This window comes from Muscardinus avellanarius, assembly GCF_963383645.1.
Source record: "Muscardinus avellanarius genome assembly, chromosome: 7".
In the NCBI taxonomy this organism is placed as follows: domain Eukaryota; kingdom Metazoa; phylum Chordata; class Mammalia; order Rodentia; family Gliridae; genus Muscardinus; species Muscardinus avellanarius.
The window spans coordinates 102,319,634-102,332,736 of NC_137793.1; positions in this window are offsets into that span (position 1 = coordinate 102,319,634).

The window sequence follows — 13,103 nt, forward strand, 5'->3', positions numbered from 1 at the left end:
TGAGATGGCTCCTTCCTAGGCTTCGGTCTCTGCGTCTACTGAATGGCTACAAGATGGTGCCTGCTTCTTGGGATGCTCATGAGAATTAACAGGTAATAATCACAGAGCACTTGGCCCGGGATAAGTGCTCCATTAAGAAGACATTAAACTGGGTGTGGTGGCACATACCTATAATCCCAGTACTTGGGAGGCTGAGACAGGAGGATTGCAGGTTTGCAGCCAGCCTCAGGAACTTAGAGAGGCTCTCAGTAATCTAGTTAGACCCTGTTTCAAAACAAAGAAATAAAACAGGGCTGGGGTATAGTGCACCTGTTCAATCCCCAGTACCCCTTTCCCACCATGCAGACACAAATAAATAATACAAAATGCAAAACTGAATTCATTGTCTCCATCTGCAAACCTATGCTTCTTGCCCATCTGCAAACCTATGCTTGTCCATCTCAACCTTCTTTACATCCACACTACAGTATCCATGAGATATATGTTCATACCTGCTATTCTATTTTCTTGTTTTTTATTATATAAAAAAAACTAAGCCAGGAGTGGTAGTGCGTGCCTGTGATCCCAGTACTTGGGAAGTTGAGACAAGAGGATCACAGGTTTGAGGCTAGCCTCAGCAACTTAGAAAGACAGTTTTAAAATTTAAAAAAAAAAAAAAAAAATATATATATATATATATATATATATATATATATATATATATATATATGGCTGAGAGTATAGCTCAGAGGTGGAATGCCTCTGGGTTCAACTCCAAGTTAAAAAAAATTACATGGCTTATAGACAATTTTTTTTCCAAAGTAGGTTCTGACAAATCAAGCAGGATAACAGAGGAAAGACCTATTTGCAATAAATGTTGCTAAAATATAAAATAACATGTATTACCTACAGTTTTAATTGCTTAATCTAAAGGTTCAGGTTTACCAAAGTCAAGAAATGATCATTAAAGATTTTGTTTCATTTTAGTTCAAAGAAACTCTCTCTTGATTTTTGCCTAATGCCTTGAGAAGCATTCTTATATCACATCTCAGGTAGCTCAAGTGCTGAGTCATAAAAATGCACTGCATGACCTCAAACAGGGTACTGGTGTAAAGATACCTGTGGAAATAGAAGCACTAAAAACACACACACATACACATACACACACACACACACACACACACACACACACACACACACACACACACACACACGGTCTATACCTTTGCCCTGTTCATCTTGGAAGGACTGTAGCAAAGGGACTATGGCTAAGGTTATCTACTATGGGACCCAAATCAGCTCTGCCCTTCTTAGGCTCTGTGACCTTAAGAAAGTTACTCTCTCTGTGCCTTGGTTTACTCATCTGGAAAATGAGAAATAATAATAATAACTAGGGTTGTGTTACAGTTGATGTCTGTAAAGCACTTGATAAATATTCGATATTATTTTTATAGGTTGTGGGCATCAAATGAAACATTCATAATCTATGAAAAGTATAAAAACTGAGATCCTTATGTGAGTAATAAAGAAGAAAAATGATCAGTAATAAAAATAAATGATATCATTCTTAAATAAGATTATTTTGTACCTGACAAAGATTTATAGGGCTTTTTGGGACATAGTTGCTTGAATCTAAACTCAGCTATCAAAGATAAACACTTCTCTTTGAAATACATGTAATAATAGCATTTTTAAAAATGTTTTAGATTATTAAATACCTCCACTTAGCCCGTGTATATGTACACTTCGTTTTGGAGACGTGGAGTCTTTCTAAATTCAGCATAATTAAGTAAGGATGGCACTGGACTTTAAGGAGAGGCCAGGGTCCAGCTGAGTGTCCAGGCATCCAGCCTCTCCAAGCCTCCGTCTCCTCATACATAAGGGGTGGCGGTAGGTCATCTGAAGGGGGAATGCACCGAGGAGTGCAATCCCATGAGCTGTAGCTTATAATAAACATCGTTATCTTTGTTTTCTTCAGGGTAGAGATTAGAGGATCTGCACTGACTTCAAACAAACAGAAACTGGCCTTCCTCTGGCTCCCAGACTAGAACTTTGAGCTCAGTCAGTCTCCAGCTTTTCAAGGTAAGATGCCGCGGAATTCCTCGGCTGTGTAAAAATATTAAAAATAAAGACCACTGAAGAAAAAAATGAACTTCACAATGCCTAGCAAGCCGACCGCATCTGAAAAACACCTTTTCAGTTTTAATCTTTCTTAGCAAAGAATAAAACATGAGTTCTAAAGGTAGACGAAATCAATTCGTCTTATTCATATAGCCTGAAACCAGCCACTGACTCTTGCTGCGATTCTACAGCGGTTTCGGTGCTGTCTGGTTTTAAGAAAACCACACTGAACAAACATATATGAAACTGCCTGTTTCCCACCAATGTGCATAACGCTGTCTGGCAAGGCAGGGAGACAGTAAAATGACGGCTGGGGGAAATGGGCACAAAGCATTTGAGTTAGTCATTTTCCTAGTGACTCTACTCATTTAAAAAAAAAAGACATTAGGATAAGCTATATTACCAGATTATATATATGTATATACATACATATAAATATTATATAGATACATACATACAAAGCACCGTAAACATATTTAATAAAGACATTAAAACTATGGCAAATTTAAATTCATTAATGTAGAAAACCAAGAATAGGAAGGAAACATCTTTAATATGACAAAGGGCATCCATACAAACAACAACCAAAGCAAAGCTAAACATTATGTAAGGGATGAAAAACTAAGACCTCTCCTAAGATCGGAGACAAGGTAATAAGGACTTTTATTTAAGTTTGAACTGGAAGTCTTCATTGGTGAAGTAAGTGGGAAAAAGAATAAAAGGTATAGAGATTAGAAAAAAAAATAATTAAAATTGTCTTTATTGATAGATGACGTGATTTTATTTAAAGAAAAGCCTAAGGAATCCACAAAGAAATTAATATAGCTAATAGATGGTTTTGTAAGGTTTATAGCTACGAAGTCTTTATAACAAAAGTAGTTATTTTTCTACATACTGGCAGTAAACAATTAAAAATAAAAAATCAAATACAATTTATGTCATAAAAATCATAAATCTTTTAAGGCCAAATTTCTCAAAAAACATAAAAGACCTTTATAGTGACAACTATAAGATGTTGCTAAAAGAATTTAAAGGTCTAAGTAAATTGGAAGATATATAATGTGGGTGTTTTGTAAGACTCAATTTTCAATCTATTTTAATCACTTTTTTTTTTTTTTTTTTTTTTTTTTTTTGCGGTACTGGGGATGGAACCCAGAGGCATTCTACTTCCAAGCTATATCCCAAGCCCAATTTTTATTCTTTATTTTGAAACAGGGTCTCACTGAGTTTCAAAGGGCCTCTAAGTAGCAGAGTCTGTCCACAAACCTCGATCCTCCTGTCTCAGACTCCCAAATGCTGGGATTACAAGCATGCACCACCATGCCCAGCTAATCACCAATTTTTTAATGTGTCAATTTCCCCCAAAAGTCTATAAATTTAATGATATCCCATTCAAAATTCCATAAGGCTTTTTTTTTCCATACTAGGGACTGAACCCAGGGGCCTTTTATCTCCAAGCTATACCCCAAGACCTATTATATTTTTTATTTGGAAACAGGGTCTCACTAAGTTGCAGAGGACCTCACTGTGTAGCTGAGGCTGGCTTTGAACCTGTGATCCTCTTGTTTCAGTTTCCCAGATACTGGAATTACAAGTATATGACACCATACCTGGCCTCTACCAGGCTTTTTTTTTTTTTTTTTTGAGAAAAGGAATTTGGGCTGGGGATGTAACTTACTGACAGAACACTTGCCTAGCATGCATGAGACCACAGTTCTATCCCCAGCATTGCAAAGAAAGAGGACGGAAGGAGGGAGGGAGGGAGGGAAGGAGGGAGGAAGAGAGGGGGAGGGAGAGGGAGAAATGAGAATGAATGAATGCGCTGGTTCTAAAAATATATACAAAAATAAAAATGATTTAAAATAGTCAACAATCTTTTAAAAGAGTATAAAGTACTTATACTGATTTCAAAGTTTACTAGAAGTTGTAGTAATTAAGGCGATATAATATTCATATACAGAAAGACAAGTCAGTCAGCAGAATAAAATAGAGAGTGAAGCTGGCCGTGGTGGCGCACGCTTGTAATCCCTGCTCTTGGGAGGGGGAGATAGGAGGATCGCACAGTTTTGAAGCCAGCCGCTCTGGGTTAAGAGACCCTGTTTCCAAATAAAAATATAAAAATAGGTCTGGGAGTGTAGCCCAGAGGTAGAAGGGCTCCCAGGAATTCCAGTACCACCAATAAACAAACAAACAAATAAATAAACAAATAAAAAATAGAGAACGGCCCAAATTGCTTAATGGAAAACAGATCACTGACAAAGGTATCAATGCAATTAAAAGGGGTAAGCATGTCTTTCCAATAAATGGTGCTAGAAAAACTAGATGTCCATATGGGGAAAAAATAGCCTGTACATTTTTCTCACCATACAAAAATTAGATTGGTAATAATAAAAGACAAGACTACAAAGCCTCTAGAAGAAAATTTAAAAGACTATACCTGATCTTAAGATAAGATTCTATAGGTGAGATAAGAAGTAACGATAAATTAAAAATAAGTCAACTGAACTTCATTAAAATTAAAGATTCCTGTTCATCAAGAGAACATTAGGAAAATTAATAAGTAATTCACAAGCTGAGAAAATATTTGTCACACACACACACACACACACACACACACACACACCCCTACCTGATCAAGGTCCTATATCCAGAATAGAGGGGTCCTCTTCTTACCCAAGACCCACAGTGGCTGCCTGAAACAGGGGATAGTGCCAAACCCGATACAACATATACTATGATTTGTCCTATGTACACACACTTCTTATAAAATATAACTTATAAACCAGGCAAAAGTAAGGGATTAACAATGATACTCGTAAAGTAGAATGATTATAAAAATATATTGTCACAAACTTGCTAGCATCACTGTCTTGTGCTTTGGGTCATTATTAAGTAAAACAAAGGCTACCTGAACACAAGTTGTATGGTAACCCAATGCTGGATCTGGTAACCAAGGTGGCTACTCAGTGACTACCAGGCAGGTCTTGCACATAAGCATGGATAAGCCAGACAGAGGGGTGCTGGCATCTGATCAAAGACCTATATCCAGAATAGAGTGGTCCCTTCCTTATTCAAGACCCCCAGGAGATGCCTAAAACAGGAGACAGTACCAAACCCTACAGGGGACAGATCAGGATGGTGCAAGATTCCATCATGCAACTCAGAACAGCACAGTTTAAAACTTGTGAATTATTTATTACTGGAATTCTCCATGTAATATTTTCAGTCTGAGGTATACAGTGGGTCACAGAAACCATGAAATGTGAAACCACAGAAGCTGGGGTACCGCTATGTATAAAGAACCATCGCAAATCAATAATAAAAAGCAAACTCTGTTGTTTTTTTTAATGGGAAAAACTTGGGAATCAAAAATGACTAATATATGTTTCAATTTTTCATATAATTCATTATACATAAGATATGTTCTATTTTGTGTGTGTGTGTGCGTGTGTATATATATATATATATATATATATATATATATATATATATATATTGTGTGTGTGTGTGCGTGTGTGTGTCTATGTGTGTGTGGTACTGGGGATGGATCCCAGGAGCCTTTTACTTCTGGGCTACACCCCCAAGCCTATTTTATTTTTTATTTGGAAATAGAATCTTGCTATGTTGCTGAGAGACTCACTAAATTGCTGAGGCTGGCCGCAAACCTGTGATCCTCCTATCTCAGCCTCCCAAGTACTGGAATTACAAGCGTGTGCCACCGTGCCTAGCTTAAACAGCAGAAAGTTTCTAAATTTTTGTTGGATGTGATTGACATTTGTCAAAACCCATCAAACATTACAGTTAAGATCTGTATGCGTTACATAATAAAACATTAAAATATCGTATTTCACATATCTTTTAATGTGGAATATAAAGCAGAAGGTATGTCCTGATTTTAAGAATAAAAGTATAAAAATAATTGTGATGTAATCAGAAATATGATTTTTCTAAGAACACTTGCTTAAGAGATCCTCTGAATAATAAGCACCTTTATTATATGCTGAAAACATGATTATATTACAAATACATAGTTTTAAAGAGTCCTTTAAGAACATGTCTTTTGCATAAAGAAGCATCCTCAAAATTGAAAAATCTGTCATTTTGGTTCCAATCTTTCAGGCCTAGAAGCAGATAACTTGGAATCATTTTTCAAGGAAACAGTCTCATAATGGAAAATGTAATAGATACACTGCAACTGGTGAGCTACCTATGTGGGTTTTCTTAGCATCAGGGGAAATATGTTTTAATAGGTTCAAAAGAGCTATAAGGAGAAGCTTTTGCATTTGCAAGACAATCTGGATATATGTGACATTTTCCTGCATGGGCAAATATATTCGGTTTTATCTTGACATATCTACTGCTATCGTTCTGAAAGCTTCTTTAGCACATAAAAAAGAAATTGCCATTTCACACATAGCAAAACACTTAAAATCTCCCTCACACATACCCAAAGAAGTCATATGATCTCTGGAAAATTGGTTATATTTTTATCCATTCCTGAGAACTGGTAAGATTAAGTTATATAAGTTACAGAAGTTGATAGGAGCCTTACATATATCTTCTTAACAAGCTTTGGCAAATAGGATCTCCACAGAATCCAGACGCCATAGCCATGGTGTTTCTGGCCACCTGCTTTCTCATTTTTTTTCTTCTAGTTTCCTTTTTCTTCTAAATAATTTCTAATTACTTGCTTTCTTTCTTTTTTTTTTTTTTGGTGGTGGTACTGGGGTTCCTGGAAGCCCTTCTACCTCGGGGCTACACTCCCAGACCTATTTTTACATTTTCATTTTGGAAACAGTGTCTCCTGAGCCAGCGCGCGGCTGGCTTCGAACCTGCGCGATCCTCCTGTCTCCGCCTCCCAAGCGCGGGGATTACAAGCGTGCGCCACCACGTCTGGCTAATTACTTGCTTTCTTAATGAGCTTATCACTGACTGCTTAAACTCTGATTATGCCATGATTTACACAAAAGTAGAAAACAGAAGGTAAAAAAGACGTAGTCGGGACTCTGCAAGCTGAAGCAACGCCTTTTCTCTCCACGGACAGGTCGCAATCCTACCTACCAAAGGCCTCGCTTTTTACAGCTAAGTGAGCTAAATGGTGCGTCTTTGACTCAGTGTAACCCACTGCCCCTGCCTCTGCGGTCAGGGTCAGCATCAGTCATGGCCAGGTTGAGTGCGAGGAGAAGAAAAACCAATGGGAGACCTGTGAGTCCATCCATAGTGTTGACTTGAGGCTAACGAGACCATACCAACAGCTTGATCATTCACTCTATCACTGGATAATAGTGAGCCCGCAATAAAAGGAGCAGTTTAACCTCAGCAGGACACTGTGCTGAAGTCTTACTGCTTGGGAACAGATAGATTTGGTGTGTGCCTAGCCCATTTTGGCCCATATCTATTTTGAAATACTGAAATGTTCATAGAAATGTTTACTACTAAAATCTATATCACCTAACTGGTCTAAATTCAAACAAAGGAATTATAGAACATTAAGATAATTTCTAAGACATGGCATATTTGTTGAGTGAATGAATGAATGAATGCCGCAGGGCTCTGGTATATTGCTAAGCAATTGTAATACTTATGTGTAAAGTTAAAAGTCGTTTATTAGTTTCATTTATACAGGAATATTTATATAAAATAAGGATACCAGCTACCATTTATTTTATTGAGTTCCTGCCACAAAGTTGGTAGAATAGAGAGAATATTTTGAATGTATTCAAGTGTAAATAATAATAGAAATATATTTTAAATACATATATGTATTGTAATTCACATCATAGTGAGGTTCAGAGTGGCAAATCCATACATGCTTACATACAGCATTCGTTGTGTTTCCCTCAGGTTCCTACCAGGCCCTTCCACTGATAGTCTTTACATCAATACAAATAAATTCATGTATGAATAAAGGATTATTTGAATAGTTTCCATCATCATATCTCCCCTCTTTCCCACCTCTCTATGCCTCACCAAGTAGCTGAGGCTGTCTTTAAACTGCAATCCTCCTGTCTCAGCCTCCAGAATGCTGGAATTTCAAGCGTGCACCACCATACCTGGCAAGAGTAACTATTTCTGCTTGTTTTCCATTTCTATTTTCATGGAATATTTTTCTGTCATTTTATCATTATTAGCCTGTATATATCATTGCCTATAAGGTGAGTTTATTTTAAGCAACATATAGTTGAGTTCTAAATTTTAATCCACTTTGCCAATCTATGTCTTTTAATTAAAGAGTTTAAGCCACTTATATTTGTTGTTTTTTATAGAGAAGTACTTGTGTTTACTAACACTTTGTTTTGTCTCTTAGCTTTAATTTGTTTGGATTTGCTAAGTTATTCCTATGGTGGATATAGTCCCTTCTCTGCTTTGAGGTGGATTTTTTGTCTCTTCTATGTGAATTATTACTTTAAGTGTTTTCTGTAGTACTGACTTGGTATTCATGTATTCTTTCAGTTTTTATCATGGAAGATTTTTTTTAAGTGCTGAGGATAGAACCCAGGGGCATTCTACCTCCGAACTATACCCCTAGCCCTAGTTTTTATTCTTTATTTTGAACCAGGGTTTCTCTGAGTTGCAAAGGGCCTCACTAAGTAGCTGAGGCTGGCCGTGAACTGCAGTCCCCCTGTCTCAGCTTCCAAAATGCAGGGATTACAAGCGTGCGCCACCACATCCAGCTATCATGGATGATTTTTACTTCCTCATTGAATTTGAAGGATAGCTTGGCTGGTTAAAAAGGTCTTGGTTGGAGATTGTTTGTTTGTTTGTTTGTTTGTTTGTTTTTCAGGACTTGGCAGATTTCATTCTATGCCCTCCTGGCTTTTAGAATTTGGGTTGAGAAATCTGGTATAATCTATACTTTTTGACCCCTAAATTTCACCTGGATTTTAGTTCTTGCTGATTTAGGATTCTCTCCTTGGCCTCAATGTTGCTCGTTTTAATTAAGATGTGGCGTGCAGAAGGTCTTCCTTGATCTTGTCTAATAGAATTCTGGATGTCTCTTGACTTTTAAGTTTGGGAAGTTTTCTAATATTATTTCTTTGAAAAGAGTCTTTTTTTTTTTATTACTTTGGCCCTTTTCTCTAGGCTTCTCTCAGTTCCATTTGATCTGAGATTAGGAAACTTTATGGGGTCTCTGATATCTTGACTGTTCTCTTCATGATATCTTGTTATGTTTTTTCTATGATGCTGACTCTAAGTTCAAGATTAAATGTACCTTCTTCTAAAGCTGAGACTCTGGACTTCATATAGTCTAGTCTGCTGGTGATATTTTCTATTGAGTATTTTTAGTTGATTGACTGCATTCTTCATGTCATTCAAAATTTCTGGGTTTGTTTTTTCAAAACTTACAGCTTTCTTTTTCTGTGTTCTTTTACTTACTTATATTCTTTTTGAGTTCCTTCCTCAGAGCTTCCTTAAGATCATTTATCAAACTGATAATCAAATTTCTGAGTTCACCCTCTAGAATTCTCTGCGCCGCTGTACCTGCAGCTTTCATTGTTGTGGAGATATTTATGTAGAATAAGCATTTGTTGAAATTTTTCCTCATGAGCTCTAAGTTCTTTGCATTTTAATTATTTCTGCAATGCTGTGTCCCTTTTGGTTCCTCAATGCTAACTAGTGTAGCAGGATGCATGATCTCGTAGCTGGTTTAAGGGTATAGTTCAGGTGTCCTGATTCTGTCTCATAAACATTTGTTGTCACCATAGGTTCTAATCTCTTGTGTAGCTGGAGATAGTAGATAGTAGTGGCAATAGAGTTGAGCACTATATAGCATCCAGTTATGGACCAGGTGTCTTTTATGCTTACTCTAATACTTGTATCATCAATAACCTGGATGGTCCAGGTAGAAGTCAGCAACAACAACAATATCTATCAATAAGCTGCATAAAGAGTTGTACTGTGTGTGTTCTCCAGGACTTAATCTGTTTGTAAGGCTTAATAACATCTCATTAAAGATATCTATACCATGTTTTCTTTATCCATTAACCAGCTGATGGATGTGTTCATTTCTTCTATATCTCAGCTATTGGGAATTGTACTGCCGTGAACAGGAGAGTGCAGATGTCTCTTTGACATACTGATTTCATTTCCCTTGGAAATATGCCAAGTAGTTGGATTGCTAGATCATATGGTAGTTTTATTTTTATGTATTTTTAAGAATCTTCATACTGTTTCCCATAATGGTTACATTAATTTATATTCAAATTAGCAACATAAACATAAAACATTATATTATATCCCATAAATGTAAACAATTATTGCTCATTAAATTAAATCATTCTTCTTTTAAAAAAAAGCACCATAGAAAGCTAAAAAAGGAAAAATTATGCTAAGATCCAAAGAAGCAGAAACTGCAGAATGTCCGTTTCTGGAGAGAATGCTACATGACAGCACCTGCATCCAGGTTCTGGAAAGGATAGAGAAGAGTTTCAGTTCTGTGCAGTGTTTGGTGTCTAGTGCTCGGTGTCAGCAGCAACAGAACAAGGTACAGTGGCTGCTCCTCTGTGGAGTCCGCTACAGGTCAGAGAACCATGTCTGGGAAGACGATGATGTGGCTTGTGACAGATAGCCGCCAGCACTTACCTTCCAGTCCTTCAGGAGATACTGTGACCTACCTGAGAAATCTCTTTTAACAACTCTCGTTTACTTAAAATAGCCACTTAATTTCTTGTGTTTGAATCTAAGAATATGCCCTGGTGCCCTCTCTCTCTCTCCTCTCTCTCCTCTCTCTCCTCTCTCTCCTCTCTCTCCTCTCTCCTCCCTCCCTCCCTCTCCCTCTCCCTCTCCCTCTCCCCCTCCCCCTCCCCCCCACCCTCTCTCTCTCTCTCTCTCTCACTTTCTCTCTCTCTCTCTCTCTCTCTCTCCCTCCCTCTCTCCCTCTCTCTCTCTCTCCATATATATATATATTCTTTTTTTTTTTTTGCGGTACTGGGGATGGAACCCAGGGGCATTCTACCTCCAAGCTACACCCCCAGACCTATTTCTGATTCTTTATTTTGAAACAGGGTCTCACTGAGTTGCAAAGGGCCTCACTAAGTAGCTGAGTCTGGCTGAGAACCACAATCCTCCTGTCTCAGCCTCCCGAATGCTGGGATTACAAGCGTGCGCCACCACACCTGAATCTGGCTTTCTATTGCTGCTGTTGGTAACAAATATTGTGGCTAAAACAGTACAAATTAATTATTTACTGTTTTGGAAGTAAGAGTCCTAAAATCAAGGTGTCAGCAGGGCTGCCTTCCTTTTTGGAGGTTCATGAGGAGAACCTGTCTACTTGCATTTTCTGTGTATTAGAGGCCCATCCCCTCCATCTTGAGAGCCCGCAGTGTTACATGTCTCTGCCCCTTCTTGTTTTGTCGCATCTTTCTCTGACTCCTCTCTTCTACCTTCCTCTTCTACTTTTAAGGACCCTTGAGACTGCATTGTGCCCACCTCGATAATTCAGGCTGATCCACCTGTTCAAAGGTAAACTAAGTGGCAACCTTAATTCCAACTGGAATCCTGACTCCCTTTTGCCACTTAACCTAACACATTCACAGGTCACAGCAGTTAGGATGTGGACATCAGTGGAGGCATCATTCTACCTACTACAGAATTGAAAAGATGCAGATTTATTAAGTATGTTTATAAGCAAAAGCCACTGAAGGCAACAGAGCAACTGAGAAAATATCCTCTGGCCTGTTTGCAGTTGTGCAGAATAAAAATCGAGTTGGTACTGATGAATAAAATTCCTGTGGTCACCTAAAATGGAGACTCACTGTAACTAGTCTTTGGGAGACATAGCATCATGTAACTGCATTAAAGGAACGAAGAAATACAAGACAGCGGGGATGGGACGCTGATATTGATGGCACTCAGCAGCTTGAAGGAAGAGAGGGATATGCTCCAAGCCCACAATTATTTGCTAAAAATATAAACCATCAGTCAGGGTGTCTTGCCAGTGCTCTTTTAAGAATCCTCTCCCTCTTGTTCCTGCAGACCTCCAATAGCCCAAAACCAAACCCAGGGATTGATCTTAGATATTGCCAACTTACAGTGTGAGTTAGTTAAACTTAAAGCCTAGGAGAAGAACAAAATTACCTCATTTTCAGGGAAATGATGGACCTAGAGAATATTAGGCTAAGGAAAATTAGTCAGTCTCAGAAAGAGACTAGCTGCATGTTCTCTAGAAAGAAATTGGGTGACAAAAGGGACTCCAGATAAAAGAGGAGAGATTCCAGGGAATGGGGGTGGGGTGGTGAAGGAGACTCAATAAAGGCAACAGTTTAAATAATTCTGTGTACATATATGAAATTATCCGTCCCAATCTCAATAACATGTATGAGGAAAGAGACAGAGTGGGGTGGGATCTGGAGAAAAGCACACCAAGTGTTACGTGCATGTATATTTCTCTCTATACCTGTTATGATATATGGTTACAATGCACCAATAAAATATATTAAAAATTTTAAGCCAAGCTGGGCGTGGTGGTACACGCTTGTAATCCCAGCATTTGGGAGGCTGAGACAGGAGGATTGCAGTTCACAGCCAGCCTTAGCTACTTAGTGAGGCGCTTTGCAACTCAGTGTGATGCTCTTTCAAAATAAGGAATCAAAAATAGGGCTGGGGGTGTAGCTGAGAGGTAGAATGCCCCTGGGTTTCAACCCTAGTACTACAAAAAAAAATTTTTTTAAGCCTAGGAAAATCTCTTAAATAAAACAAAGGGACCTCCAAGATTTAAAAGATTAGGAGCTGCCGGGTGTGGTGGCGCACGCCTGTAATCCCCGCGCTTAGGAGGTGGAGACAGGATGATCGCGCAGGTTTGAAGTCAGCCGGCGCTGGCTTAAGAGACCCTGTTTCCAAATAAAAGATATAAAATGGGTCTGGGAGTGTAGCCCGGAGGTAGAAGGGCTTCCAGGAACCCCAGTACCACCAAAAATAGAAAGAAAGAAAGAAAGAAAGAAAGAAAGAAAGAAAGAAAGAAAGAAAGAAAGAAAGAAAGAAAGAAAGAGGAAGGAAGGAAGGAA